We start from the raw sequence: 27,500 nt of genomic DNA, 5'->3' as shown, positions 1-27,500 counted from the left end.
TCTGTCTGGCTGTCTGGTTGTTTCTGGCTATGTCTGGCTGTCTGGTTGTGTCTTGCTGTGTCTGTCCGCCTGTCCGTCTGTCCGTCCGTCTGTCTCTGTCAAACACATATGTAGTCTGCAGACCTGGGTCAAACACATACAATGCATTTGGAAAGTATTCAGAGGTAAATTGTGACCTTCTAGCAAACAATTCTGGGAAACATTCTGTTTGCTGCAAACTCAGTATAAATACACAAATTAGATCAGGTTTTTGGTTACAATGCATTTGGAAAGTATTCAGACCCCTTGACTTTTTCCATATTTTGTTACGTTACAGCCTCATTCTAAAATGGATTCAATAAAACATTTTCCTCATCAATCGATACACAATACCCAATAATGACATCACAATACCCCATAATGACATCACAATACCCCATAATGACATCACAATACCCAATAATGACATCACAATACCCCATAATGACATCACAATACCCAATAATGACATCACAATACCCCATAATGACACCACAATACCACATAATGACAAAGCAGAAACAGGTTTTTAGACATTTTTGCACATTTATTACAATAAAAAACAGAAATACCTTATTTCCATAAGTATTCAGACCCTTTGCGATGAGACTCGAAATTGAGCTCAGGTGCATCCTGTTTCCATTGATCATCCTTGAGATGTTTCTACATCTTGATTGGGGTCCACATGTGGTAAATTAAATTGATTGGACATGATTTGGAAAAGCACACACCTATCTATATAAGGTCCCACAGTTGACAGTGCATGTCAGAGCATAAGCCAAACTGAGCAATCAGGGGAGAAGGGCCTTGGTCAGGGAGGTGACCAAGAACCCGATGGTCACTCTGACAGAGCTCCAGAGTGCCTCTGAAGATGGGAGAACCTTCCAGAAGAACAACCAGCTCTGCAGCACTCCACCAATCAGGACTTTATGGTGGAGTGGCAGGACAGAAGCCACTCATTAGTAAAAGGCACATGACAGCCCGCTTGGAGTTTGTCAAAAGGCACCTAAAGGACTCTCAGACCATGAGAAACAAGATTCTCTGTTCTGATAAAACCAAGATTGAACTATGGCCTGAATGCCAAGCATCATGTCTGGAGGAAACCTGGCACCATCCCTACGGTGAAGCATGGTGGTGGCGGCATCATGCTGTGGGGATGTTTTTCAGCAGCAGGGACTGGGAGACTAGTCAGGATCGAGGAAAAGATGAACGGAGCTAATTACAGAGAGATCCTTGATGAAAACCTGCTCCAGAGCACTCAGGACCTCAGACTGGGGCGAAGGTTCACCTTCAAACAGGACAACAACCCTAATCACAAATGCCAAGACATCGCAGGAGTGGATTCGGGACAAGTCTCTGAATGTCCTTGAGTGGCCCAGCTAGAGCCCGGACTTGAACCCAATCGAACATCTCTGGAGAGACCTGAAAATAGCTGTGCAGTAACGCTCCCCATCCAACCTGACAGAGCTTGAGAGGATCTGCAGAGAAGAATGGGAGAAACTCCCCAAATACAGGTGTGCCAAGCTTGTAGCGTCATACCCAAGAAGACTCGAGGCTGTAATCGCTACCAAAGGTGCTTGAACAAAGTACTGAGTAAAGGGTCTGAATACTTATGTAAATGTGATATTTCAGTATTTTATTTTTAATAGATTTGCAAAAAATTCTAAAAACCTGTTTTTGCTTTGTCATTATGAGGTACAATTTAAGCAATTTCAGAATAAGGCTGTAACAATGTGATAAAAGTAAAGGGGTCTGAATACTTTCCGAAGATCTTGGTCTCATATCTCAGATCCTTTCAAAATCAAATCAAGTCAAATTTTATTTGTCACATGCGCCAAATACAACAGGTGTAGACCTTACTTAGAGTGAAATACTTACTTACAGGCCCCTAACCAACAACGTAGTACAGATAAGAATAATAAATAAAAGTAACAAGTAATTAAAGAGCAGCAGTAAAATAACAATAGACTATATACAGGGAGGTACCGGTACAGAGTCAATGTGGAGGCTATATACAGGGGGTACCAGTACAGAGTCAATGTGGAGGCTATATACAGGGGGTACCGGTACAGAGTCAATGTGGAGGCTATATACAGGGGGTACCGGCACAGAGTCAATGTGGAGGCTATATACAGGGGGTACCGGTACAGAGTCAATGTGGAGGCTATATACAGGGGGTACCGGCACAGAGTCAATGTGGAGGCTATATACAGGGGGTACCGGTACAGAGTCAATGTGGAGGCTATATACAGGTGGGTACCGGTACAGAGTCAATGTGGAGGCTATATACAGGGGGTACCGGTACAGAGTCAATGTGGAGGCTATATACAGGGGGTACCGGTACAGAGTCAATGTGGAGGCTATATACAGGTGGGTACCGGTACAGAGTCAATGTGGAGGCTATATACAGGGGGTACCGGTACAGAGTCAATGTGGAGGCTATATACAGGGGGTACCGGTACAGAGTCAATGTGGAGGCTATATACAGGGTGTTACGGTACAGAGTCAATGTGGAGGCTATATACAGGGGGTACCGGTACAGAGTCAATGTAATGTGGAGGCTATATACAGGGGGTACCGGTACAGAGTCAATGTGGAGGCTATATACAGGGGGTACCGGTACAGAGTCAATGTGGAGGCTATATACAGGGGGTACCGGTACAGAGTCAATGTGGAGGCTATATACAGGGGGTACCGGTACAGAGTCAATGTGGAGACTATATACAGGGGTACCGGTACAGAGTCATTGTGCTGGGGCACCGGTTAGTTGAGGTAATTGAGGTAATATGTACATGTAGGTAGAGTTATTCAAGCGATTATTCATAGATGATAACAACAGAGAGCAGCAGTGGTGTGGGAGGGGGGGGGCAATGCAAATAGTACATTTATATAAATAGTCTGGGTAGCCATTTGACTAGATGTTCAGGAGTCTTATGGCTTGGGAGTAGAAGCTGTTTAGAAGCCTCTTGGACCTAGACTTTGTGCTCCGGTACCGCTTGCCGTGCGGTAGCAGATAGAACAGTCTATGACTAGGGTGGCTGGAGTCTTTGACAATTTTTAGGGCCTTCCTCTGACACCGTCTAGTATAGAGGTCCTGAATGGCAGGAAGCTTGGCCCCAGTGATGTACTGGGCTGTTCGCACTACCCTCTGTAGTGCCTTGCGGTCGGAGGCCAAGCAGTTGCCATACCAGGCAGTGATGCAACCAGTCAGGATGCTCTCAATGGTGCAGCTGTAGAACCTTTTGAGGATCTGAGGACCCATGACAAATCTTTTCAGTCTCCTGAGGGGGAACAGGTTTTATCGTGCCCTCTTCATGACTGTCTTTGTGTGCTTGAACCATGTTAGTTTGTTAGTGATGTGGATACCAAGGAACCTGAAGCTCTCAACCTGCTCCATTACAGCCCTGTCGATGAGAATGGGGGTGTGCTCGGTCCTCCTTTTCCTGTAGTACACAATCATCTCCTTTGTCTTGATCACGTTGAGGGAGAGGTTGTTGTCCTGGCACCACACGGCCAGGTCTCTGACCTCCTCCCTATAGGCTGTCTCGTCGTTGTCGGTGAATAGCCCTACCACTGTTGTGTCATCGCAAAACTTAATGATGGTGTTGGAGTCGTGCCTGGCCATGCAGTCATGAGTGAACAGGGAGTACAGGAGAGGACTAAGTACGCACCCCTGAGGGGCCTTTGTGTTGAGGATCAGCGGGGCAGATGTGTTGTTGCCTACCCTTACCACCTGGGGGTGGCCCGTCAGGAAGTCCAGGATCCAGTTGCAGAGGGAGGTGTTTAGTCCCAGGGTCCTTAGCTTAGTGATGAGCTTTGAGGGCACTATGGTGTTGAACGCTGAGCTGTAGTCAATGAACGTCATTCTCACATGGGTGTTCCTTTTGTCCAGGTGGGAAAGGGCAGTGTGGAGTGCGATAGAGATTGCATCATCTGTGGAGCTGTTAGGACGGTATGCAAATTGGAGTGGGTCTAGGGTTTAGGGTATCTGGGAGGATGCTGTTGATGTGAGCCATGACCAGCCTTTCAAAGCACTTCATGGCTACAGACGTAAGTGCTACGGGCCTGTAAACATTTAGGCAGGTTACCTTTGCTTTCTTGGGCACAGGGACTATGGTGGTCTGCTTGAAACATGTAGGTATTACAGACTCGGTCTGTTCATCCACGACTGCGTGGCCAAACACGACTCCAACACCATTATTAAGTTTGCTGACGACACAACAGTGGTAGGCCTGATCACCGACAACGATGAGACAACCTATAGGGAGGGGTTCAGAGAACTGGCAGTGTGGTGCCAGGACAACAACCTCTCCCTCAATGTATGCAAGACAAAGGTGATGATCGTGGACTATAGGAAAAGGCGGGCCAAACAACATTCTCATCGATGGGGCTGTAGTGTAGCGGGTCGAGAATTTCAAGTTCCTTGGTGTCCACATCACCAATGAACTATCATGGTCCAAACACACCAAGACAGTCGTGAAGAGGGCACGACAAAACCTTTTCCCCCCCAGAAGACTAGAAATATTTGGCATCTGTCCTCAGATCCTCAAAAAGTTCTGCAGCTGCACCATCGAGAGCATCCTGACCGGGTGCATCACTGCCTGGTATGGCAACTGCTCGGCATCTGACCGTAAAGCGCTACAGAGGGTAGTGCGTATGGCCCAGTACATCACTGGGGCCAAGCTTTCTGCCATCCAGGACCTATATAATAGGCAGTGTCAGAGGAAAGCCCATAAATTTGTCAGAGACTCCAGTCACCCAAGTCATAGACTATTCTCTCTGCTTCCGCACGGCAGGTGGTACCAAAGCACCAAGTCTAGGACCAAAATGCTCCTTAATAACAGCTTCTACCCCCAAGCCATAAGACTGCTGAACAATTAATAAAATGGCCACCGGACTATTAAATTGACCCCCCCCCCTCCATTTGTTTTGTACACTGCTGCTACTCGCTGTTTATTATCTATGCATAATCACTTCACCCCTACCTACATGTACAAATTACCTCAACTGACTCGGCACCGATACCCCCTGTATATAGCCTTGTTATTTTATTGTGTTACTTTTTATAATTTTTTATTTTAGTTCATTTGGTAAATATTTTTTTCTTGAACTGCACTGTTGGTTAAGGGCTTGTAAGTAAGCAATTTCATGGTAAGGTCTACGTACACTTGTTGTAAAGTTTTTGATTTGATATCATTCTGCCAGGTAGGCATACTTTAGGCTACTTTGTAGCTAGTTAACATTTAATTGTCCCTGTTCTACAGTCATATGAATGGACGAGCTTTGACACTGTCATAATGTATAAAACATGGGATATACTGTAGGTTCAACCCACCAATAGAGAAGGTGATATACGTTATCTGTAATCTGTCATATTGTTCAGCTGATGGCTGATAGTGTTGTTCGGATAGCTTATTCATTGTGTTGTTCCATGTCTCATTGTTTGATTTAATGAACTGTTGCCAGAGTTCAGTCACAGCAGGACAGACTATGGGACTGTTCATTAGGGCACACAGTAGGAAAGTATTTTTGCAACAAAATACAAAAGTGTGTGTTTCTGATGGGACAAATCCAGGTAGTTCCTCCACATTTCAGTCTGTTTTCTTTCACTTGGGTGCCTAATGAATACGACCCACCCCTCTACTCTCCTCTTCCAGTGGTACAGCCCCCTCCTCTCTCCCAGTCAGTGTCTGAAATGGAACCCTATGTAGTGCACTACTTTTGATGGCTCTAGTCCAAAGTAGTGCACAATGTAGGGAATAGGGTGTTATTTGGTGCAGAGTCCCAGTGTGGGAACTGTCCCTCAGCCTATCCAGGGTGAATTCCAGGAAGGGCCAGACGCAGTACAGGAGATGCACTCTGTTCCCAGTGAACCTCAGCTCAACTTCCCCCCATTCAAACACTCTCTCTAACACACACACACACACACACACACGTCACTGTGCTGTGGCTGTTGCCTTTGGTGTGGTAATTAAGGGGCTATTTCTGATCTGCTTGTGACAAGTGAAAGTAGTAGGAACAGAGACCTGACTGGTGGGTTCTTGTTAAAGTAGGAGGAACAGAGACCTGACTGGTGGGTTCTTGTTAAAGTAGGAGGAACAGAGACCTGACTGGTGGGTTCTTGTTAAAGTAGTAGGAACAGAGATCTGACTGGTGGGTTCTTGTTAAAGTAGTAGGACAGAGACCTGACTGGTGGGTTCTTGTTAAAGTAGTAGGAACAGAGACCTGACTGGTGGGTTCTTGTTCAAGTAGTAGGACAGAGACCTGACTGGTGGGTTCTTGTTAAAGTAGAAGGAACAGAGACCTGACTGGTGGGTTCTTGTTCAAGTAGTAGTAAGGAGACCTGACTGGTGGGTTCTTGTTAAAGTAGTAGGAACAGAGACCTGACTGGTGGGTTCTTGTTCAAGTAGTAGGACAGAGACCTGACTGGTGGGTTCTTGTTAAAGTAGGAGGAACAGAGACCTGACTGGTGGGTTCTTGTTAAAGTAGTAGGACAGAGATCTGACTGGTGGGTTCTTGTTAAAGTAGTAGGAACAGAGACCTGACTGGTGGGTTCTTGTTCAAGTAGTAGGACAGAGACCTGACTGGTGGGTTCTTGTTAAAGTAGGAGGAACAGAGACCTGACTGGTGGGTTCTTGTTAAAGTAGTAGGAACAGAGATCTGACTGGTGGGTTCTTGTTAAAGTAGGAGGAACAGAGACCTGACTGGTGGGTTCTTGTTAAAGTAGTAGGAACAGAGACCTGACTGGTGGGTTCTTGTTCAAGTAGTAGGACAGAGACCTGACTGGTGGGTTCTTGTTAAAGTAGTAGTAAGGAGACCTGACTGGTGGGTTCTTGTTAAAGTAGGAGGAACAGAGACCTGACTGGTGGGTTCTTGTTCAAGTAGTAGGAACAGAGACCTGACTGGTGGGTTCTTGTTAAAGTAGTAGGACAGAGACCTGACTGGTGGGTTCTTGTTAAAGTAGTAGTAAGGAGACCTGACTGGTGGGTTCTTGTTAAAGTAGTAGGAACAGAGATCTGACTGGTGGGTTCTTGTTAAAGTAGTAGGAACAGAGACCTGACTGGTGGGTTCTTTTTAAAGTAGTAGAAACAGAGACCTGACTGGTGGGTTCTTGTTAAAGTAGGAGGAACAGAGACCTGACTGGTGGGTTCTTGTTAAAGTAGTAGGAACAGAGACCTGACTGGTGGGTTCTTGTTAAAGTAGTAGGAACAGAGACCTGACTGGTGGGTTCTTGTTAAAGTAGTAGTAAGGAGACCTGACTGGTGGGTTCTTGTTAAAGTAGTAGGACAGAGATCTGACTGGTGGGTTCTTGTTAAAGTAGTAGGAACAGAGACCTGACTGGTGGGTTCTTGTTAAAGTAGTAGGACAGAGACCTGACTGGTGGGTTCTTGTTAAAGTAGTAGGAACAGAGATCTAACTGGTGGGTTCTTGTTAAAGTAGTAGGAACAGAGACCTGACTGGTGGGTTCTTGTTAAAGTAGTAGGAACAGAGACCTGACTGGTGGGTTCTTGTTAAAGTAGGAGGAACAGAGACCTGACTGGTGGGTTCTTGTTAAAGTAGTAGGAACAGAGACCTGACTGGTGGGTTCTTGTTAAAGTAGTAGAACAGAGATCTGACTGGTGGGTTCTTGTTAAAGTAGGAGGAACAGAGATCTGACTGGTGGGTTCTTGTTAAAGTAGTAGAACAGAGATCTGACTGGTGGGTTCTTGTTAAAGTAGTAGTAAGGAGACCTGACTGGTGGGTTCTTGTTAAAGTAGTAGGAACAGAGATCTGACTGGTGGGTTCTTGTTAAAGTAGTAGGAACAGAGACCTGACTGGTCGGTTCTTGTTAAAGTAGGAGGAACAGAGACCTGACTGGTGGGTTCTTGTTAAAGTAGTAGGAACAGAGACCTGACTGGTGGGTTCTTGTTAAAGTAGTAGGAACAGAGACCTGACTGGTCGGTTCTTGTTAAAGTAGGAGGAACAGAGACCTGACTGGTGGGTTCTTGTTCAAGTAGTAGGAACAGAGACCTGACTGGTGGGTTCTTGTTAAAGTAGTAGGAACAGAGATCTGACTGGTGGGTTCTTGTTAAAGTAGTAGGACAGAGACCTGACTGGTGGGTTCTTGTTAAAGTAGTAGAACAGAGATCTGACTGGTGGGTTCTTGTTAAAGTAGTAGAACAGAGACCTGACTGGTGGGTTCTTGTTAAAGTAGTAGGAACAGAGACCTGACTGGTGGGTTCTTGTTAAAGTAGGAGGAACAGAGACATGACTGGTGGGTTCTTGTTAAAGTAGGAGGAACAGAGACCTGACTGGTGGGTTCTTGTTAAAGTAGTAGAACAGAGATCTGACTGGTGGGTTCTTGTTAAAGTAGTAGTAAGGAGACCTGACTGGTGGGTTCTTGTTCAAGTAGTAGGAACAGAGACCTGACTGGTGGGTTCTTGTTAAAGTAGTAGGAACAGAGATCTGACTGGTGGGTTCTTGTTAAAGTAGTAGGACAGAGACCTGACTGGTGGGTTCTTGTTAAAGTAGTAGAACAGAGATCTGACTGGTGGGTTCTTGTTAAAGTAGTAGAACAGAGACCTGACTGGTGGGTTCTTGTTAAAGTAGTAGGAACAGAGACCTGACTGGTGGGTTCTTGTTAAAGTAGGAGGAACAGAGACATGACTGGTGGGTTCTTGTTAAAGTAGGAGGAACAGAGACCTGACTGGTGGGTTCTTGTTAAAGTAGTAGAACAGAGATCTGACTGGTGGGTTCTTGTTAAAGTAGTAGGAACAGAGACCTGACTGGTGGGTTCTTGTTAAAGTAGTAGGAACAGAGACCTGACTGGTGGGTTCTTGTTAAAGTAGTAGGAACAGAGACCTGACTGGTGGGTTCTTGTTAACGTAGTAGCTTGGTATGGCAAGTGCTTGGCATCTGACTGTAAGTCTTTACAGAAGGTAGTGCGTACGGCCCAGTACATCACTGGGGCCAAGCTCACTGCCATCCAGGAACTCTATACCAGGCGGTGTCAGAGGAAGTCCCTAAAAATTGTAAAAGACTCCAGCCACCCAAGTCATAGACTGTTCTCTCTGCTACCACACGGCAAGCGGTACAGATGCACCAAGTCTGGGACCAGCAGGACCCTGAACAGCCTCTACCCCCAAGCCATTAGACTACTAAATAGTTAAATATTTAGCCAAACAGCTACCCAGACTATCTGCATTGACCCTTTTTGCACTCATTTTCTGGGTTCATCACATACGCTGCTGCTACTGTTTATTATCTGTCACTTTATTCCTAGTTATCTATCATGTTTCAGATAAGACTCAGATGCAGACAACGTCGCAGTAACAACATTTTAATAATCGAACAGGGGCAGGCAAAAGGCAGGCAAAGGTCAGTAATCCAGATAGGTGGGGCAAAGGTACAGAACGGCAGGCAGGCTTAGGGTCAGGGCAGGCAGAAAAGGTCAACACCGGGAAAATTAGGTAACAGGAACAATCGAGAGACAGAAGCGGAGGGGAAAACGCTGGTAGGCTTGACGAAACAAAACGAACTGGCAACAGACAAACAGAGAACACAGGTATAAATACACAGGGAAACAGGTGACAAAGTCTGTGCGACGTGGGTTTAACTCTGGACACATGAAAGGTAGGATGTATACGAAGGGTACAGAGCAATAGAAGACGAACAGCAGAGGGGCTAATGATCTTGGAGATGGGAAACGGGCCGATAAACCAGGGGGGGAAAGTTTGCGGGACTCCACCCGGAGGGGCAGATCCCTGGTGGACAGCCATACCTTCTGCCCTAGCCTATACCGGAGAGCCGGGGTCCGGTGGCGATATGCTTGTCGTCGATACCTGGAGGTATAGGCCCGTGGCAGAGCAGGGAAGGGTGTTGTGGGCGTATTCGACCCACACAAGCTGCTGGCTCCAGGTGGTGAGGTTGGTGGAGACCAGGCAGCGCAGAGTAGTCTCTAGGTCCTGGTTGGTTCGCTCCAACTGGCCGTTAGAAGTCGTGGGGTTCCGGGGTAGAGGTCGTGGGGCTATCGCGACGTGACAGTGCATCCGGCTTGACATTCTTGGATCCCAGCTGGTAAGAGAGGGAAAAGTTGAAGCGTGTGAACAGCAGGGCCCATCTCGCTTGCCTGGAGTTGAGGCGTTTGGCTGTGCGGAGATACTCCAGGTTCTTGTGGTCGATCCACACGATGAACGATGTTCTGCCCCCTCCAGCCAGTGCCTCCATTCCTCCAACGCCATCCTTACCACGAGAAGCTCACTATTCCCCACATCATAGTTCTTCTCCGTGGCATTGAGGCAATGGGAGAAGAACATTTTAGTCATTTAGCAGACGTTCTTATCCAGAGCAACTTACAGTAGTGAATGCATACATTTCATGCATTTTTTTTTGTACTGGCCCCCCGTGGGAATCAAACCCACAACCCTGGTGTTGCAAACACCATGCTCTACCAACTGAGCCATGGGGAACTTAGTTTGAGGGATGTAGTTTGAGGTCCAGGGCAGAACGCTGGGACAGGACAGTCCCCACTCCGACATCCAAAGCATCGGCCTCCACCACGAACTGACGGGATGGGTCAGGATGAACCAAGATGAGAGCTGTGGTGGAGAAATGTTTGAGGTCCCAGAACGCCCGGTCAGCAGCTGGAGACCATGTGAACGAAACCTTGGGCGAGGTGACTGCAGACAGAGGGGGAAGCCAGGGTGCTGTAACCCCGAATAAAGCAGCGATAGAAGTTGGTGAACCCCAGGAAACATTGCAGCTGCATCCTTGAAGTAGGCTGGGGCCAATACACGTCCGCTCTCAACTTCTTGGGATCCAGTTGTACACTCCCAGTGGAGATGATGTAACCCAGAAAAGGGATGGTGGAGCGATGGAACTGGCACTTCTCTGCTTTTACAAACAGCAGGTTCTCAAGGAGGTGTTGGAGAACCTGTCGGACGTGCAGCACATGTTCTTGGCTGAAGCGGGAGAAGAAGAGAATGTAGTCGAGGTAGACAAAAACGTACCATTTCAAAATGTCACGGAGAACATCGTTAACCAGAGCATGGAACACAGCAGGGTCATTGGTAAGGCCAAATGGCATGACCAGATACTCGTAGTGACCGCTGGCTGTGTTGAAGGCGTTCTTCCACTCGTCCCCTTCCAGTCGATGCACGAGCGCAGGGTCTTGTCCTTCTCCACGAAGAAGAACCCTGCGCCACTGGGAGAGGAAGAAGGACGGATGAATCCTGCAGCTAGGAATTCCCCAATGTAGGTCTCCATGGCCCTGCACATCGACTCAGTACTGGTACCCCTTGTATATAGCCATGTTATTACCTCGTACCCCTGCACATCGACTCAGTACTGGTACTCTGTGTATATAGCCATGTTATTACCTCGTACCCCTGTACATCGACTCAGTACTGGTACTCTGTGTATATAGCCATGTTATCATTGACTCAGTACTGGTACTCTGTGTATATAGCCATGTTATCATCGACTCAGTACTGGTACTCTGTGTATATAGCCATGTTATCATTGACTCAGTACTGGTACTCTGTGTATATAGCCATGTTATCATTGACTCAGTACTGGTACTCTGTGTATATAGCCATGTTATCATTGACTCAGTACTGGTACTCTGTGAATATAGCCATGTTATCATTGACTCAGTACTGGTACTCTGTATATATAACCATGTTATCATTGACTCAGTACTGGTACTCTGTGTATATAACCATGTTATCATTGACTCAGTACTGGTACTCTGTGTATATAGCCATGTTATCATTGACTCAGTACTGGTATTCTGAGTATATAGCCATGTTATCATTGACTCAGTACTGGTACTCTGTGTATATAGTCATGTTATCATTGACTCAGTACTGGTACTCTGTGTATATAGCCATGTTATCATTGACTCAGTACTGGTACCCTGTGTATATAGCCATGTTATCATTGACTCAGTACTGGTACTCTGTGTATATAGCCATGTTATCATTGACTCAGTACTGGTACTCTGTGTATATAGCCATGTTATCATTGACTCAGTACTGGTACTCTGTGTATATAGCCATGTTATCATTGACTCAGTACTGGTACTCTGTGTATATAGCCATGTTATCATTGACTCATTACTGGTACTCTGTGTATATAACCATGTTATCATTGACTCAGTACTGGTACTCTGTGTATATAGCCATGTTATCATTGACTCAGTACTGGTACTCTGTGTATATAGCCATGTTATCATTGACTCAGTTCTGGTACTCTGTGTATATAGCCATGTTATCATTGACTCAGTACTGGTACTCTGTGTATATAGCCATGTTATCATTGACTCAGTACTGGTACTCTGTGTATATAGCCATGTTATCATTGACTCAGTACTGGTACTCTGTGTATATAGCCATGTTATCATTGACTCAGTACTGGTACTCTGTGTATATAGCCATGTTATCATTGACTCAGTACTGGTACTCTGTGTATATAGCCATGTTATCATTGACTCAGTACTGGTACTCTGTGTATATAGCCATGTTATCATTGACTCAGTACTGGTACTCTGTGTATATAGCCATGTTATTATTGACTCAGTACTGGTACTCTGTGTATATAGCCATGTTATCATTGACTCATTACTGGTACTCTGTGTATATAGCCATGTTATCATTGACTCAGTACTGGTACTCTGTGTATATAGCCATGTTATCATTGACTCAGTACTGGTACCCTGTGTATATAGCCATGTTATCATTGACTCAGTACTGGTACTCTGTGTATATAGCCATGTTATCATTGACTCAGTACTGGTACTCTGTGTATATAGCCATGTTATCATTGACTCAGTACTGGTACTCTGTGTATATAGCCATGTTATCATTGACTCAGTACTGGTACTCTGTGTATATAGCCATGTTATCATTGACTCAGTACTGGTACTCTGTGTATATAGCCATGTTATTATTGACTCAGTACTGGTACTCTGTGTATATAGCCATGTTATCATTGACTCATTACTGGTACTCTGTGTATAAACCCATGTTATCATTGACTCATTACTGGTACTCTGTGTATACAGCCATGTTATCATTGACTCAGTACTGGTACTCTGTGTATATAGCCATGTTATCATTGACTCAGTACTGGTACTCTGTGTATATAGCCATGTTATCATTGACTCAGTACTGGTACTCTGTGTATATAGCCATGTTATCATTGACTCAGTACTGGTACTCTGTGTATATAGCCATGTTATCATTGACTCATTACTGGTACTCTGTGTATATAACCATGTTATCATTGACTCAGTACTGGTACTCTGTGTATATAGCCATGTTATCATTGACTCAGTACTGGTACTCTGTGTATATAGCCATGTTATCATTGACTCAGTTCTGGTACTCTGTGTATATAGCCATGTTATCATTGACTCAGTACTGGTACTCTGTGTATATAGCCATGTTATCATTGACTCAGTACTGGTACTCTGTGTATATAGCCATGTTATCATTGACTCAGTACTGGTACTCTGTGTATATAGCCATGTTATCATTGACTCATTACTGGTACTTTGTGTATATAACCATGTTATCATTGACTCAGTACTGGTACTCTGTGTATAGTACCATGTTATCATTGACTCAGTACTGGTACTCTGTGTATATAGCCATGTTATCATTGACTCAGTACTGGTACTCTGTGTATATAGCCATGTTATCATTGACTCAGTACTGGTACTCTGTGTATATAGCCATGTTATCTTTGACTCAGTACTGGTACTCTGTGTATATAGCCAGGTTATCATTGACTCAGTACTGGTACTCTGTGTATATAGCCATGTTATCATTGACTCAGTACTGGTACTCTGTGTATAGTACCATGTTATCGTTACTCATTGTGTATTTATTATTACGTTATTTTACTTTTCTATTATTTCTCTATTTTCTTTCTCTCTTCATTGTTGGGAACGATCTGTAACTAAGCATTTCACTGTTAGTCCACACCTGTTGTTTACGACGAATGGTCGCGAATAAAACTTGATTTCAATTCGATCATCTTAATTTTATTACCCTGTTTGAGGTTTAAAACATTTTCTGAAGTTTATAATTTCTACTTTTAAAATATCAGATTTGATTTGCCCTAACGAAAAATGCATCAACCCTTACAAAAGAAATATCCATTAATTATAATCCCGCACACAATAATTCACATTTCCTGTTGCTGCAGCATTATTTCCCTGCTGTGAGAAACTGGTCAAATGAAGATACACCATCTGTAGCAGCCTGCAGTAGGCTAGAAGGTAATCATTGAAACCAGATATCTGTTTCTTATCTTTCCTGCTCTTTCTTTCTTTGACCATCTCTCCAGTCCTCTCTTTGGTTGTTATGAAGCCTTGTTCTCTAGTTTTCTAATAGTCTTTAGTTGTGATAGATTTGTTTCAATGTTTACCTACACTAGACTAGAAGATAACACCTGAAACCTGATACCTGTCGGCGAAAGGCTATCCACATTTACATCTGTCTGTGACCATCTCCAGTCTTCTGTTTAGCTACTGCTGGAACTTGCCGACTGTCTTGTAACAATGTTTCCATTTTTAACCTCAGTGGACAAACAGAGAACTCAGCATAAAATGACAACATTGTAGCTACTCAGGAAATTACAGAATTTGATTTGAATTTAAGTGTATAAATAAACAAAACAATGACTGATGACTGTTATTCTCCAAAGGAAATGCTGAAAATACAGGACCATACATACAACTTCAAAGACAATTTATCACAAGAAATTCTGGACTTGGTTTTGAGTTGTATCATCTTGCATAGTTTAAATCTGGATACAGTTTAGGTAGCCTACACATCAGCTATAATGGACCAAACCAATCTTTTAAAAAAAAATATCTGAATAAACACGCCTACTAAACAAATTATAAAACATATCAAGTGATGTAAAATGACTTATTTTTATACATATTAGATGAGAGATTGAATTATACTATGGTTGTCTTTTTCGCTTGCTGTTTCTACCCCCCTCTGCATCTGACCATTTGGTATCGCCGCAACAAGTCGCTGTGTACAGAGTCTAAACCAAGCGGAGAGAGAGAGAGAGAGAGAGACAGAGAGAGAGGTGGCTGCGCCCCGCAGGACGGAGAAACACACAAGACAAACGCTCTTATGGATTTTTAAACGAGGACTTTGAGAAGTTTCATCCGCGCGTTTTAATTGACACATTTCGTCATTTATTTACATGATTGTGTGGTGGCATACCGGATGCGGTGTTACGAGCGCTATGGGAATATACTGTATACATTGAAAGGGTTGGTTCGGTTAATACATACCTGTGTTGACGTCGATCTTCGCTCCGCACGCTGTATGCTCCACCGGGTAGTTTAAACAACATATCAAGGTAATCAGCCGTAACTTACAGTATGTATTCTTCAATGTCATTTCCTACAATACACGTTTGTTGTTTAATATCACATTGTTGAATGTTAACAACAGCAATCCATGTTCACATTTGGAAACCCCGTCAAAAGTTGAATTTTTTATTTTTATTTTCCAAACAAGAGGAAAGGCACATCTCAGCAGGAAAGGCACCACTGTAGGTTTTTAATTAAATATTATATATTAAATTATTTGTCAGTGCAAACCTGTTATTGATTAGGTCATTACTTTGATATGACTATGTGTTATTTGAGACTGTCTCCATGTGCTGATCCTCTGAATCAACATGTTGGTGTAGGATTGCTTGGCCAAAAGCAAGGGTCATTGTTAACATTTGTCTTTGGGAAAGTAGTACTACGCTGTAATCCCAACCTGAGCATACTGTTGATACTTCAGCATACTGTTGATACTTCTGCACCGGGGCCACAGCCAGAGAGAGAGTCTACTGTGTGTGTGATGCTGTTGATACTTCTGCACCGGGGCCACAGCCAGAGAGAGAGTCTACTGTGTGTGTGATGCTGTTGATACTTCTGCACCGGGGCCACAGCCAGAGAGAGAGTCTACTGTGTGTGTGATGCTGTTGATACTTCTGCACCGGGGCCACAGCCAGAGAGATAGCCTACTGTGTGTGATACTGTTGATACTTCTGCACCTGGGCCACAGCCAGAGAGATAGCCTACTGTGTGTGTGATACTGTTGATACTTCTGCACCGGGGCCACAGCCAAAGAGAGAGTCTACTGTGTGTGAGACTGTTGATACTTCTGCACTGGGGCTCCAGCCAGAGAGATAGCCTACTGTGTGTGATACTGTTGATACTTCTGCACCGGGGCCAGAGAGAGAGTCTACTGTGTGTGATACTGTTGATACTTCTGCACTGGGGCTCCAGCCAGAGAGATAGCCTACTGTGTGTGTGATGCTGTTGATACTTCTGCACCGGGGCCACAGCCAGAGAGATAGACTACTGTGTGTGTGATACTGTTGATACTTCTCCACCGGGGCCACAGCCAGAGAGATAGTCTACTGTGTGTGATACTGTTGATACTTCTGCACTGGGGCTCCAGCCAGAGAGCTAGCCTACTGTGTGTGTGATGCTGTTGATTCTTCTGCACCGGGGCCACAGCCAGAGAGATAGACTACTGTGTGTGTGATGCTGTTGATACTTCTGCACTGGGGCCACAGCCAGAGAGATATCCTACCGTGTGTGTGATGCTGTTGATACTTCTGCACCGGGGCCACAGCCAGAGAGATAGTCTACTGTGTGTGATACTGTTGATACTTCTGCACCGGGGCCACAGCCAGAGAGTTAGTCTACTGTGTGTGATACTGTTGATACTTCTGCACCGGGGCCACAGCCAGAGAGATAGTCTACTGTGTGTGATACTGTTGATACTTCTGCACCGGGGCCACAGCCAGAGAGTTAGTCTACTGTGTGTGATACTGTTGATACTTCTGCACCGGGGCCACAGCCAGAGAGATAATCTACTGTGTAGATAGAAGTAAAATCAAAGGTCAGAGTTTAGATCTGTGTTTATTTTTATCTACTACAGTTTTTAAATGTCCAAGTTAGTATCCATAGCAATCCCCTAGTATATACTGTACTTTATAGTGGTACCTACTGATGGTGGTAAACTACAGTATGTTTATGTCTGAGCTCTGTCTATACTGGTACCTACTGATGATGGTAGCTGTCCTGGACACTGGGTAGTTGAGCAGGAAAGTTCAGGGAAGAGGAGGAAAGAGGGGTGAGGGAGAGGAGAGGGGAAGGGAGAGGAGAGGGGAAGGGAGAGGAGAGGGGAAGGGAGAGGAGAGGGGAAGGGAGAGGAGAGGGGAAGGGAGAGTGGAGAGGGGAAGGGAGAGGAGAGGGGAAGGGAGAGGAGAGGGGAAGGGAGAGTGGAGAGGGGAAGGGAGAGGAGAGGGGAAGGGAGAGTGGAGAGGGGAAGGGAGAGGAGAGGGGAAGGGAGAGGAGAGGGGAAGGGAGAGTGGAGAGGGGAAGGGAGAGGAGAGGGGAAGGGAGAGGAGAGGGGAAGGGAGTGGAGAGAGGGGAAGGGAGAGGAGGGGGAAGGGAGAGGAGAGGGGAAGGGAGAGGAGAGGGGAAGGGGAAGGGAGAGGGAGAGGAGGGGAGGGAGGAGGTGAGGGGAAGGGAGAGGAGAGGGGAAGGGAGAGGAGAGGAGGAGGGTAGAGAGAGGGGAAGGGAGAGGAGAGGGGAAGGGAGAGGAGAGGGGAAGGGAGAGTGGAGAGGGGAAGGGAGAGGAGAGGGGAAGGGAGAGGAGGAGGGGAAGGAGTGGAGAGGGGAAGGGAGAGGAGAGGGGAAGGGAGAGTGGAGAGGGGAAGGGAGAGTGGAGAGGGGAAGGGAGAGGAGAGGGGAAGGGAGAGGAGAGGGGAAGGGAGTGGAGAGGGGAAGGGAGAGGAGAGGGGAAGGGAGAGTGGAGAGGGGAAGGGAGAGTGGAGAGGGGAAGGGAGAGGAGAGGGGAAGGGAGAGTGGAGAGTGGTTGTGTGTATGATTTGTAGATGTGGGTGAACAGATTCTAGTCTCTGTGGGTGAACAGACTCTCTAGTCTCTGTGGGTGAACAGACTCTCTGACTCTCTAGTCTCTGTGGGTGAACAGACTCTCTAGTCTCTGTGGGTGAACAGACTCTCTAGTCTCTGTGGGTGAACAGACTCTCTAGTCTCTGTGGGTGAACAGACTCTCTAGTCTCTGTGGGTGAACAGACTCTCCGGTCTCTGTGGGTAAACAGACTCTCTAGTCTCTGTGGGTGAACAGACTCTCTAGTCTCTGTGGGTGAACAGACTCTGGTCTCTGTGGGTGAACAAACTCTCTAGTCTCTGTGGGTGAACAGACTCTCTAGTCTCTGTGGGTGAACAGACTCTCTAGTCTCTGTGGGTGAACAGACTCTCTAGTCTCTGTGGGTGAACAGATTCTCTAGTCTCTGTGGGTGAACAGATTCTAGTCTCTGTGGGTGAACAGATTCTAGTCTCTGTGGGTGAACAGACTCTCTAGTCTCTGTGGGTGAACAGACTCTCTAGTCTCTGTGGGTGATCAGACTCTCTAGTCTCTGTGGGTAAACAGACTCTCTAGTCTCTGTGGGTGAACAGACTCTCTAGTCTCTGTGGGTGAACAGACTCTCTAGTCTCTGTGGGTGAACAGACTCTCTAGTCTGTGGGTGACAATGGTAGATTCCCTCCCCAATCAGCTGTACTTATTGATTGATTCCCTCCCCAATCAGCTGTTATTTTGAGCTTGGGAAGCGTCCCCCAAATATGCCAAGCACTCACTCAGCCACAACCCAACATGAAGAATGTGTCCATGATCAGATCAACAACAAATTGAACTACATAATTCGGCCACCCATGGTATGGAGGTAACACACGTTGAGACAGAGACGTACCAGAACATCCAGGGGATTGAGAGGACCTAGGAGAGACCATGACAAGGCAGAGAGGACCTAGGAGAGACCAAGACAAGACAGAGAGGACCTAGGAGAGAACATGACAAGACCGAGAGGACCTAGGATAGAACATGTTGGGTACAGAGAGGACCTAGGAGAGACCAAGACAGGACCTAGGAGAGACCATGGCAAGACAGAGAGGACCTAGGAGAGAACATGTTGGGTACAGAGAGGACCTAGGAGAGACCAAGACAGGACCTAGGAGAGACCATGGCAAGACAGAGAGGACCTAGGAGAGAACATGTTGGGTACAGAGAGGACCTAGGAGAGACCAAGACAGGACCTAGGAGAGACCATGACAAGACAGAGAGGACCTAGGAGAGACCATGACAAGACAGAGAGGACCTAGGAGAGACCATGACAAGACAGAGAGGACCTAGGAGAGACCATGACAAGGCAGAGAGGACCTAGGAGATACCATGTATTCTGTATGGTTGGGACAGGGAGGAGGGTATTCTGTATGTTGGGGACAGGGAGGAGGGTATTCTGAATGTTGGGGACAGGGAGGAGGGTATTCTGTATGCTGGGGACAGGGAGGAGGGTATTCTGAATGTTGGGGACAGGGAGGAGGGTATTCTGAATGTTGGGGAAAGGGAGGAGGCTATTCTGTATGTTGGGGACAGGGAGGAGGGTATTCTGAATGTTGGGGACAGGGAGGAGGGTATTCTGAATGTTGGGGACAGGGAGGAGGGTATTCTGTATGTTGGGGACAGGGAGGAGGGTATTCTGTATGTTGGGGACAGGGAGGAGGGTATTCTGAATGTTGGGGACAGGGAGGAGGGTATTCTGTATGGTTGGGGACAGGGAGGAGGGTATTCTGTATGGTTGGGGACAGGGAGGAGGGTATTCTGTATGGTTGGGGACAGGGAGGAGGGTGTTCTGTATGTTGGGGACAGGGAGGAGGGTTTTCTGTATGGTTGGGGACAGGGAGGAGGGTATTCTGTATGGTTGAGGACAGGGAGGAGGGTATTCTGTATGTTGGGGACAGGGAGGAGGGTATTCTGTATGGTTGGGGACAGGGAGGAGGGTATTCTGTATGGTTGGGGACAGGGAGGAGGGTATTCTGTATGGTTGGGGACAGGGAGGAGGGTATTCTGTATGGTTGGGGACAGGGAGGAGGGTATTCTGTATGTTGGGGACAGGGAGGAGGGTATTCTGTATGCTGGGGACAGGGAGGAGGGTATTCTGTATGTTGGGGACAGGGAGGAGGGTATTCTGAATGTTGGGGACAGGGAGGAGGGTATTCTGTATGCTGGGGACAGGGAGGAGGGTATTCTGAATGTTGGGGACAGGGAGGAGGGTATTCTGAATGTTGGGGACAGGGAGGAGGGTATTCTGTATGTTGGGGACAGGGAGGAGGGTATTCTGAATGTTGGGGACAGGGAGGAGGGTATCTGCATGTGGGGACAGGGGGAGGGTATTCTGTATGTTGGGGACAGGGAGGAGGGTATTCTGTATGTTGGGGACAGGGAGGAGGGTATTCTGAATGTTGGGTTCTGTATGGTTGGGGACAGGAGGAGGGTATTCTGTATGGTTGGGACAGGGAGGAGGGTATTCTGTATGGTTGGGGACAGGGAGGAGGGTATTCTGTATGTTGGGGACAGGGAGGAGGGTATTCTGTATGGTTGGGGACAGGGAGGAGGGTATTCTGTATGGTTGGGGACAGGGAGGAGGGTATTCTGTATGGTGGGGACAGGGAGGAGGGTATTCTGTATTGGTTGGGGACAGGGAGGAGGGTATTCTGTATGGTTGGGGACAGGGAGGAGGGTATTCTGTATGGTTGGGGACAGGGAGGAGGGTATTCTGTATGGTTGGGGACAGGGAGGAGGGTATTCTGTATGGTTGGGGACAGGGAGGAGGGTATTCTGTATGTTGGGGACAGGGAGGAGGGTATTCTGTATGCTGGGGACAGGGAGGAGGGTATTCTGTATGTTGGGGACAGGGTGGAGGGTATTCTGTATGTTGGGGACAGGGAGGAGGGTATTCTGTATGGTTGGGGACAGGGAGGAGGGTATTCTGTATGGTTGGGGACAGGGAGGAGGGTATTCTGTATGGTTGGGGACAGGGAGGAGGGTATTCTGTATGGTGGGGACAGGGAGGAGGGTATTCTGTATGGTTGGGGACAGGGAGGAGGGTATTCTGTATGTTGGGGACAGGGAGGAGGGTATTCTGTATGGTTGGGGTCAGGGAGGAGGGTATTCTGTATGTTGGGGACAGGGTATTCTGTATGTTGGGGACAGGGAGGAGGGTATTCTGTATGTTGGGGACAGGGAGGAGGGTATTCTGTATGGTTGGGGACAGGGAGGAGGGTATTCTGTATAGTTGGGGACAGGGGGAGGGTATTCTGTATGGTTGGGGTCAGGGAGGAGGGTATTCTGTATGTTGGGGACAGGGGGGAGGGTATTCTGTATGGTTGGGGACAGGGAGGAGGGTATTCTGTATGTTGGGGACAGGGAGGAGGGTATTCTGTATGGTTGGGGACAGGGAGGAGGGTATTCTGTATGTTGGGGACAGGGGGGAGGGTATTCTGTATGGTTGGGGACAGGGAGGAGGGTATTCTGTATGTTGGGGACAGGGAGGAGGGTATTCTGTATGGTTGGGGACAGGGAGGAGGGTATTCTGTATGTTGGGGACAGGGAGGAGGGTATTCTGTATGGTTGGGGACAGGGAGGAGGGTATTCTGTATGTTGGGGACAGGGAGGAGGGTATTCTGTATTTGGGGACAGGGAGGAGGGTATTCTGTATGCTGGGGACAGGGAGGAGGGTATTCTGTATGTTGGGGACAGGTAGGAGGGTATTCTGTATGTTGGGGACAGGGAGGAGGGTGTTTTGTATGTTGGGGACAGGGAGGAGGGTATTCTGTATGTTGGGGACAGGGAGGAGGGTATTCTGTATGGTTGGGGACAGGGAGGAGGGTATTCTGTATGTTGGGGACAGGGAGGAGGACAGTTTTATCTTAATCGCTTCATTCAAAGACTCAATCACGGACACTCTTACTGACAGTTGTGGCTGCTTTGCATGATGTATTGTTGTCTCTACCTTCTTGCCCTTTGTGCTGTTGTCTGTGGCCAATAATGTTTGTACCATGTTTTGTGCTGCTACCATGTTGTGCTGCTGCCATGTTGTGTTGCTGCCATGTTGTTGTCATGTTGTGTTGCTACCATGCTGTGTTGTCATGTGTTTCTGCCATGCTATGTTGTTGTCTTAGGTCTCTCTTTATGTAGTGTTGTCTCTTTTGTCGTGATGCGTGCTTTGTTCTATATTTTTATTTAATTTATTTCTATTTTTAATCCCAGCCCCCTGTCCCCGCAGGAGGCCTTCTGGTAGGCCGTCATTGTAAATAAGAATTTGTTCTTAACTGACTTGCCGAGTTATATAAAATAAATGGCTGGGGACAGTCCTTCCCAGCTCCACAGTCCTTCCCAGGCTCCACAGTCCTCCCCAGCTCCACAGTCCTCCCCCAGCTCCACAGTCCTGCCCCAGCTCCACAGTCCTGCCCCAGCTCCACAGGCTCCACAGTCCTCCCCAACTCCACAGTTCTCCCCAGCTCCACAGTCCTCCCCAGCTCCACAGTCCTCCCCAGCTCCACAGGCTCCACAGGCCTCCCCAGCTCCACAGTCCTCCCCAGCTCCACAGTCCTCCCCAGCTCCACAGGCCTCCCCAGCTCCACAGTCCTCTCCAGGCTCCACAGTCCTCCCCAGCTCCCCAGGCTCCACAGTCCTCCCCAGCTCCACAGTCCACCCCAGCTCCACAGTCCTCCCCAGCTCCACAGGCCTCCCCAGGCTCCACAGTCCTCCCCAGCTCCACAGTCCTCCCCAGCTCCACAGGCCTCCCCAGCTCCACAGTCCTCCCCAGCTCCACAGTCCTCCCCAGTTCCCCCCCCAGCTCCACAGTCCTCCCCAGCTCCACAGTCCTCCCCAGCTCCACAGTCCTCCCCCAGCTCCACAGTCCTCCCCAACTCCACAGTCCTCCCCAGCTCCACAGTCCTCCCCAACTCCACAGTCCTCCCCAGCTCCACAGTCCTCCCCAGCTCCACAGTCCTCCCCCGCTCCACAGTCCTCCCCAGCTCCACAGTCCTCCCCAGCTCCACAGTCCTCTCCAGCTCCACAGTCCTCCCCAGCTCCACAGTCCTCCCCAGCTCCACAGTCCTCCCCAGGCTCCACAGTTCTCCCCAGCTCCACAGTCCTCCCCAGGCTCCACAGTCCTCCCCAGCTCCACAGTCCTCCACAGCTCCACTTGCCTCCCCAGCTCCACAGTCCTCCCCAGCTCCACAGTCCTCCCAAGGCTCCACTTGCCTCTCCAGGCTCCACAGGATTTGAATATTCAAATCCTCTCCTATTTGCATTCTCATGTCTCCAGCTGCCCCTTCTCCTCTCATCCCTGTCTTACCTCTCTCCTCTCATCTCTCTCTCCTCTTCTCTCATCCCTCTGTCCTCTCATCCGTCCTCCTCTCTCATCCCTCTGTCCTCCTCTCTCATCCTTCTGTCCTCCTCTCTCATCCTTCTGTCCTCCTCTCTCATCCCTCTGTAATCCCTCTCTCCTCTCTTCCCTCTCTCCTCCCCTCTCCTGTCTTACCTCTGTTCTCTTCTCTCTTCTCTCTCTCCTCTCATCCCTCTATCCTCTCCTCTCTTCCCTCTCTCCTCCTCTCTCTGTGCTGTTCATGTTTTTATTCACTCAATCTCCCTCCCTGTTATCTTTAGATGCTATCTGTCTGTGTAGCTCCATCTAGAGCAATCACAGTGTTTGAGGGGATCCGTTTGAGCAAGGCGAGGCACAGAATGTCCAATCTGTATCTCTATCACAGAATGAGTGATTAGTAGATCATTGATTCTAATGTGCACCCCAGCACTTCCTCCCTTCTCTCTCTCTCTCTCTCTCTCTCTCTCTCTCTCTCTCTCTCTCAGCACTTCCTCCCTTCTCTCTCTCTGTCTCTCTCTCTCTCTCTCAGCACATCCTTCTCTCTCTCTCTCTCTCTCTCTTCATCCCTCTTCTCCTTCCAGTGGGCTCTGTTTTCCACCTCTGTTCATTTGGATCTACAGCCATACTGGGAAACGAGGTCAGAGATACCCTCCCCCAGGTACAATACACATACACACGTGGCCCTAAACCACATGTATCAGCTACCATAGTGGTGGTATAGTCCTGCTCTCTCTCTCTCTCTCTCTCTCTCTCTCTCTCTGTGTGTGTGTGTTTTCCCTCCTCTCTTTATCAACACCTTGTTTCTCAAAGCTGCGGTTGTTTTTTCCCCCATCACACCAACCACGGTATTATAATTCTCTGTTCTATTGACCAAAAATATGTTTAACTTAAAATCCCTTTGACACTCTCACTGTGGGGTTTTTTTTTTAGTAGGAAGACACTTCAGATACTGTGTTGTGTTGTGTTGTGGAATGTCTTTAGCTCTGAAAGTGTAATAATGAACAAGAGACTGTTTGATGCAGCCGTTCTCCTCCTCCTGTTCCACTGTTGCTCTGCAGACTGGGGGGAGACAGGGGGGAGGTACGGGGAGAGAGGGGGAGACTTCAGAGAACATGTGGGGACCAGATGTGTAGGTAGCTGCAGGACCTACTCCTGGTCGTCCTGAGAGAGAGAGAAACTGTTACTGACTAGCAGCTGAACCTGAACCTCTACTACGGCTCGCCATTATCATAGTGATTTAACCATTCTATATATATTCTATTCTATGGGCCTATGGGTATATCCTACCTATGGGTATATCCTACCTATGGGTTCTTTATCCTACCTATGGGTATATCCTACCTATGGGTTCTTTATCCTACCTATGGGTATATCCTACCTATGGGTTCTTTATCCTACCTATGGGTTCTTTATCCTACCTATGGGTTCTTTATCCTACCTATGGGTTCTTTATCCTACCTATGGGTTCTGTATCCTACCTATGGGTATATCCTACCTATGGGTTCTTTATCCTACCTATGGGTTCTTTATCCTACCTATGGGTTCTTTATCCTACCTATGGGTTCTGTATCCTACCTATGGGTATATCCTACCTATGGGTTCTGTATCCTACCTATGGGTATATCCTACCTATGGGTATATCCTACCTATGGGTATATCCTACCTATGGGTTCTTTATCCTACCTATGGGTTCTTTATCCTACCTATGGGTTCTTTATCCTACCTATGGGTTCTTTATCCTTGTAACGGCTGTCGTCTGAAGAAGTGGACCAAGGTGCAGCGGAGTTAGTGTTCATTATCAGAATTTAATATAAACAACATGAACACTATACAAAACAAGAAACGAGTAAACCGACAGCAAACAGTCCTGTCTGGTACAAAACACTGACAGAAACAATTACCCACAAACCCAAAGGAAAAACATGCTCCTTATGTGTGACTCCCAATCAGCAGCAACGAGCTTCAGCTGTGCCTGATTGGGAGCCACACACACGGCCCCAAAACAAAGAAATACAAAAACATAGAAAAAGGAACATAGAACGCCCACCCAATGTAACACCCTGGCCTAACCAAAATAAAGAACAAAAACCCCTCTCTATGGCCAGGGCGTTACAGTACCCCCCCCCCAAAGGTGCGGACTCCGGCCGCAAAACCTGACTCTGAAGGGGAGGGTCCGGGTGGGCCCTCTTACGGCGGCGGCTCAGGTGCGGGACGTGGCCTCTGCTCCACCCTTGACGTCGCCCTCTTCGGTGTCGCACCTGGCCGCGCCGAAGGTCTGGTGGGCGACAACTGACTGCGCCGGCTGGCGGCCGGCGATGTTGCGCCCGGCTGGCGGGCGGCGATGGTTGCGCCCGGCTGGCGGGCGGCGATGGTTGCGCCGGCTGGCGGGCGGCGATGTTGCGCCGGCTGGCGGGCGGCGATGGTTGCGCCTGGGCTGGCGGGCGACCCTGGCTGCTCTGACGGCACTGACCCAGGATCACCAGGCTGGGGAACATGACAGAGGCCTGTCCCTAGGCGTAGGCACCGGACTCACCGGGTTGGCGGGCGTCCCTGGCCACTCCGGCAGAGTTCAGGGCCGTCTGGCCACTCGGGCCAGGTCAGGGCAGTCTTGCCACTCGGCAGGTCAGGGCAGTCTGGCCACTCGGGCAGGTCAGGGCAGTCTGGCCACTCGGGCAAGGTCAGGGCAGTCTGGCCACTCGGGCAGGTCAGGGCAAGTCTGGCCACTCGGGCAGGTCAGGGCAGTCTGGCCACTCGGGCAGGTCAGGGCAGTCTGGCCACTCGGGCAGGTCAGGGCAGTCTGGCCACTCGGCAGGTCAGGGCAGTCTGGCCACTCGGCAGGTCAGGGCAGTCTGGCCACTCCGGCAGGTCAGGGCAGTCTGGCCACTCCGGCAGGTCAGGGCAGTCTGGCCACTCCGGCAGGTCAGGGCAGTCTGGCCACTCCGGCAGGTCAGGGCAGTCTGGCCACTCCGGCAGGTCAGGGCGTCTGGCCACTCCGGCAGGTCAGGCGCAGTCTGGCCACTCCGGCAGTTCAGCGCAGTCTGGCCACTCCGGCAGTTCAGCGCAGTCTGGCCACTCCGGCAGTTCAGCGCAGTCTGGCCACTCCGGCAGTTCAGGCAGTCTGGCCACTCCGGCAGTTCAGGGCAGTCTGGCCACTCCGGCAGTTCAGGCAGTCGGCCACTCCGGCAGTTCAGGGCAGTCTGGCCACTCCGGCAGTTCAGCGCAGTCTGGCCACTCCGGCAGTTCAGCGCAGTCTGGCCACTCCGGCAGTTCAGCGCAGTCTGGCCACTCCGGCAGTTCAGCGCAGTCTGACCTCTCTGGCGACTGTTGACTGACGGGCAGCTCTGACGACTGTTGACTGGCGGGCAGCTCTGACGACTGTTGACTGGCGGGCAGCTCTGACGACTGTTGACTGGCGGGCAGCTCTGACGACTGTTGACTGGCGGGCAGCTCTGACGACTGTTGACTGGCGGGCAGCTCTGACGACTGTTGACTGGCGGGCAGCTCTGGTGATGGTTGACTGGCGGGCAGCTCTGACGACTGTTGACTGGCGGGCAGCTCTGACGACTGTTGACTGGCGGGCAGCTCTGTCGACTGTTGACTGGCGGGCCGCACTGACGACTGTTGACTGACGAGGCTGGGTTCACGCACTTGAAGCCTGGTGCGTGGTGCTGGTACTGGGCGTACCCGATTGTGACCACGCACCTCCATGCTAGTGCGGGGAGCTGGCCTGGGGCTCCATACTTGCCCCGCAACACTCCTCTTGTGCCCCCCCCTAAAAAATTCTTGGGGGTGCCTCTCGGTCTCCCTTACCTCGCCAGCCTTCTTCCGCTGCTTGGTCCTTTGTAGGTGGGGAATTCTGTCACAGTTGTCGTCGGTGAAAGAGGACCAAGGTGCAGCGGAGTTAGTGTTCATTATCAGAATTTAATATAAACAACATGAACACTATACAAAACAAGAAACGAGTAAACCGACAGCAAACAGTCCTGTCTGGTACAAAACACTGACAGAAACAATTACCCACAAACCCAAAGGAAAAACATGCTCCTTATGTGTGACTCCCAATCAGCAGCAACGAGCTTCAGCTGTGCCTGATTGGGAGCCACACACACGGCCCAAAACAAAGAAATACAAAAACATAGAAAAAGGAACATAGAACGCCCACCCAATGTAACACCCTGGCCTAACCAAAATAAAGAACAAAAACCCCTCTC

At 48.4% G+C, this 27,500-nt stretch overlaps 1 protein-coding gene across 2 annotated transcripts in view; it reads left to right on the top strand.

Annotated features, from left to right (window-relative positions):
• The window catches only part of ccdc120a (coiled-coil domain containing 120a), a 107,925-nt gene that overhangs the window by 28,606 nt on the left and 51,819 nt on the right, over positions 1-27,500 (top strand). Inside the window, exon 1 of one of the 2 annotated variants that reach the window (XM_029718273.1) lies at positions 15,112-15,384. The exons of the other annotated variant lie outside the window; for it this stretch is intronic. The gene's annotated coding sequence lies outside the window, so the exon portion shown is untranslated. Of the gene's footprint in view, positions 1-15,111; positions 15,385-27,500 lie in introns of those variants that run through there. 2 annotated transcript variants of the gene reach the window in all.

This window comes from Salmo trutta, chromosome 28 (genome assembly GCF_901001165.1).
Source record: "Salmo trutta chromosome 28, fSalTru1.1, whole genome shotgun sequence".
In the NCBI taxonomy this organism is placed as follows: Eukaryota; Metazoa; Chordata; class Actinopteri; order Salmoniformes; family Salmonidae; genus Salmo; species Salmo trutta.
This window is presented reverse-complemented; position numbering and strand designations above follow the sequence as displayed.